Genomic DNA, 4,845 nt, shown 5'->3' with positions numbered 1-4,845 from the left:
AATGTTGCAATTCCCTTCCCAAATAGGAACGGTCTTACCTGAACCGTTCCTAAAAATTTTAACCTATCGTTCCAAAGACCAAAAAAAAAAAAAAAAAAAACCGTTTCTAAACCCACTTCAAATTCTACTTTTATTTGTAGTAATAAATATTGGTCTAAGATAATAATAATTATTTATTAGTTATACATGTTTGATATGAATAATCAACATATATATATTTTGATTCTTGATAATTGAAATTAATGATATAATTATAAACGAGTCATTCAAAAATACTCACAACTTTTACATGATTTTTAACCGCATGAATGAAACAGTGTAAAAATCAAAGTAAAATTGGAAGAATAAAAAATCTTATATATATCTCGATACTTTCACATTAAACGTTGCAATAATAACGATAGTGGTTGCAACTGTCGTGATTGCTTTCTTATTGTTCCTCAACCGTCTTTTATCACGCAGTTTTCTAATCGTTTTGTTATCTGTAATATGATTACATGATATTATCGTAATCGTGTAATGTAACAGTATCTTGTTATGATGGCATGTAAATATTTAGAAGCTATAATACGGCAACGTGGTATTATCATAATCGTTTGAAAGGAAAACATAATCGTGTATGCGTTTTTTAGATAGTTGAAGTTAAATCTCTTGTTATGATGTCACGTTCACAGTGAGAACCTATAATATAATAATATGATATTCTCATAATAATGTAATATGGAATAATGAAATGAACTCTCAAACTTAGGGGCATTCAAAGTCAGTTAAAGTTAACTGTCTTCTTACAATTATCGCGTTAATAATAAAAATTTATAATACGATAACATGATGTTATTATAATCGTGTAATATGAAATACTGAAATAAATTTCAAGAATTAGGGAGTTAAAGGCAAATAAAGTAAACCAACCCCCTCACCCCCCCCCCCCCCCCAAACACACACACACACAAACAAACACACTTGTCTTTACTATTTATCCTTTGAATTCATTGCGCACTTAAAGGAAAAGTAATGATCTAGGAACAAGTCATGAAAGAGAAAAGGGAAAGAAAGGAAGAAAGTAAGCTAGCCCATTTGCATTAACTTATTAATCATGTGAAACAATTGCATTAATTACTCTCCGTTTGACTCTCTTAATTAACATTAGTCCACTCTTACTCAAGTTAATCCAACTTTAAATTTCAAACCTCATTCCTCTGCCTTCTCCCATCCTCTCAAATCTCTTTCTTTCTCTTTCCCAATCACCCATTCTTGTTCATCAATCATCAAAATCTCAAAATCTTTTTTTCTTTCTTTGCAGAGAAGAATAAAAAATAAAAAGAAAAGAAAATAAAAAAGACCCTCCAACACAAAAAGGGACAATATACCATCACCACCAACAAGAACCAATCCCCTCCCAAGAAAACCATGAGATTCCACATGAATAGTAGTGTATAACCCTTCATATCCAGGCACTCTTTTCTTTGTTTCCCCAATCTTTAACGCCACATTCATTATTTGTTCTTGAAAGAAGAAACAAGAAAGAACACATTCATCAAATGTTATCTGAAAAGAATCAAATCTTTGTTTGATATATTGATCCCTAGCCCCAGTTTGTGGTTTGAGGATAACTCCAAGAAAATCGTCAGATTGGACAAGAAACAGGGGAATTTCCAAGTGGGCGCTTCTCAAATCTCCAGGATTTTCAGTGGATTATGTTACACATGAAGCACATTGACAACACCCCATCAACCCCAGGAAAGTTCAAGATGGAGAAGTCTGCATACAATAGGCTGAGGCTGCATTCTTCCCTGGCCAAGCTCACTTTCTGGTCTTTTGTTTTTCTTGGCCTGATCTTTGTTTTCTTTTTTAGATCACCCTCTTCATCATCCCATGTTCCCTCAGATCTCTCTAGGAGGTCTCTCAGAAGCTCCTATGGAGGTCCAAACTTTGAGAAAAGGGTTAGAGCCTCAGCTAAAATCAGGTCAAGAAATGGGATTTCCGTTTTAGTAACAGGGGCTGCTGGTTTTGTTGGCAGTCATGTCTCCGCAGCCCTTAAACGGCGGGGCGATGGTGTTTTGGGGATAGATAATTTCAACAACTATTATGACCCCTCCCTCAAAAGGGCTAGACAAGCGCTATTAGAGCGTAGCGGGGTGTATATTGTGGAGGGTGATATTAATGATTCTGCTTTGTTGAAGAAGCTTTTCGATATCGTCCCGTTTACTCATGTTATGCATCTTGCGGCTCAGGCCGGTGTGCGATATGCTATGGAGAATCCTAGCTCATATGTGCATAGTAACATTGCCGGCCTTGTTAACCTTCTTGAAGCTTGCAAGAATGCCAATCCTCAGCCCACCATTGTGTGGGCATCGAGTAGTTCTGTATACGGATTGAATACAAAGGTGCCGTTTTCTGAGAGAGACAGAACTGATCAGCCTGCTAGTTTGTATGCTGCAACTAAGAAGGCTGGTGAGGAAATTGCTCATACTTATAACCACATATATGGGCTTTCGCTTACTGGATTGAGATTCTTCACGGTTTATGGACCTTGGGGTAGGCCAGATATGGCATACTTCTTTTTTACCAGGGATATTTTGAAAGGGAAGTCGATTCCAATCTTTGAGGCAGCTAACCATGGCACAGTGGCCCGGGATTTTACATACATTGACGATATAGTGAAAGGTTGTTTAGCTGCGTTGGATACTGCAGAGAAGAGTACTGGCAGTGGTGGCAAGAAGAAGGGCCCAGCTCAATTACGGGTCTATAATTTGGGAAATACGTCGCCTGTGCCCGTGTCAGATCTTGTGAGCATTTTGGAGAAATTGCTCAAGGTGAAGGCGAAGAGGTTGGTTATGAAGTTGCCAAGGAATGGGGATGTGCAATTTACTCATGCCAACATAAGTTCAGCTCAGAGAGAGCTTGGATATAAGCCGACAACGGATTTGAAGACAGGGTTGAAGAAATTTGTTGAATGGTATCTCGGTTACTATGTTGAAGGGAAGAAGAGCGCACAGTGATTCGGTTTCTTTCAATTGTGCGGTAGAATCGTTCTATTCTTGTTCTTTTTGATTCTTGTGATTGATTTTTAACCTATTTTGCTCGTCTTCCCAATTGTCTTGCTTTCATATATCTTGATGATCCCATTTAAGGATGAATTTCCTGATCCCATGATGAAGAATTTTTTTTTTTGGTTGGTGGACATTGATTCCCCTGATGTTCTCATCTGCATCAAAGGACAAACCAACTCCAGTCTCTCATGGGATTGTAATTGTTGTATTTTTATCGTTTGTAGAATTTATGACTGATAGATATTACTGATTTGGTGGACCCTGTATCATCTGAATCCCGATTCAAATAAAAATAGCTCATGGTAGTTTGGCTATTACAATTGTTAATGTAGTTTCGTTAGATGATCTTGACTCACTTGCTGCCTAGTTGTTGTTGCTGTAAACTTGAAACAGTATTGGTTTTAACCGACTTTGTTGTCTCTTTTATTACTGAAGTATTATTACATTCTTTATGAACTTGTCATGCACCAGCTAACAATAACTTCCATTGTTATCTTCTGTAACAACACAATCTTGCAGCTAATACTTGGAACCATTGGACAGCTCATCCCGGTAAGAATCTTTGTTTGATCTTTGAGAAGCAACATTTGTCAGTACTATAGTTTTCCCGTTAGGTTCACTAACATTAGCATCAGATATCAATGAGTTCAGTGTGATCATTTAACAAGAACTTCATTTGAACTGGATTTAGGAATACGGTTCTGTGTTATTTGTATTCTTTTATCCATTTACGTAGGGACAAGTCATTTAGAAACAACATAAACCTCAAAATATGTGTGTGGGTTGAAGTGATGATGCAATGAGAAGATCTTGGTGGAATCATTCATGTTACAAATGCTACCAACTGCTTCCCATATTAATATGCCTGGATGAATATCATGCAGATAGATGTTAGTCCAGAAAGCTATCTTTGTAACTTGTGAATGTAAAAGGAACCAAAGTTTTGCGAGCTGATTGTTACTTGTTGAAGGAGCGAATTAGGTTTGTGATCTCCTTCGTGCTCTTGATTCTGGATTACTGATATGAGAAAAATGAAAGAAATGAAGGAAAGAGGAGAATCTTGTTGTTCATTCTTGTTCAAATAATCAAAATACTGAAAGTGCCGGTGGAAAAGTTTGTAATCTCGTAGAGTTGTTGGTGTGTATAAAGTGACGCGGAAGAGACGGTTGCTGCTTGGCAGGTAAGAGACGGTTGCTGGTGTGTATAAAGTGAACGGAAGAGACGGTTGCTGCTTGGCAGGTAAGAGACGGTTGCTGCTCGAACATGGCCTAATACTTAAGCTCCTGGTCATGGATTTTTTTTCACATAATGTCGTGTTAGATATCGTTTTGGTATGTGTTGAGTGTTGCTAACAACTTCATCTGTACATTTGCATATTTCTGGTTTCATATTTTATCATCCTGTCTATTTGTGTAGTATATTGGACCACCTCGATCTCTTCAGTACTATCATAGTTCCACAAAGATGTTCACTCTTGGAATGAAATGATTGTCTTCTGTTGTCTGCACTGAGAAATCCCAGTCATGAGATTGTAATGTTGTAAGCAGAGGCACAGGTGAATCAAAAGGTGTTAAGATTTTTGTTTGGCATTGCCAAAATTGAGGGGTATGATTGATCAGATCTCCTTACAAGTCTCAAGTAACATGGTCTTAACAAACTACTATTTTAAGTATGGCAACAAGAGGACATCAATGTCCAAATATGCACAAAAAATCAATCCATGTTCATTCAATCTTAACAAACAACAATGTTGGACCAATCTTTTGTCACATTTTTGGCATCACATTAACAA

At 37.1% G+C, this 4,845-nt stretch overlaps 1 pseudogene; it reads left to right on the top strand.

The window, feature by feature from the left end:
- The first annotated feature begins 1,185 nt into the window (after positions 1-1,185).
- LOC105173354 (UDP-glucuronate 4-epimerase 3 pseudogene) lies at positions 1,186-3,367 on the top strand (annotated as a pseudogene).
- The last annotated feature ends 1,478 nt before the right edge of the window (positions 3,368-4,845 follow it).

The sequence above is a fragment of the Sesamum indicum genome, linkage group LG11 (genome assembly GCF_026168435.1).
Source record: "Sesamum indicum cultivar Baizhima isolate 11 linkage group LG11, ASM2616843v1, whole genome shotgun sequence".
Classification (NCBI taxonomy): Eukaryota; Viridiplantae; Streptophyta; class Magnoliopsida; order Lamiales; family Pedaliaceae; genus Sesamum; species Sesamum indicum.
Note: the sequence above shows the minus strand (reverse complement) of the source record. Positions and strands in the feature narration are given on the sequence as shown.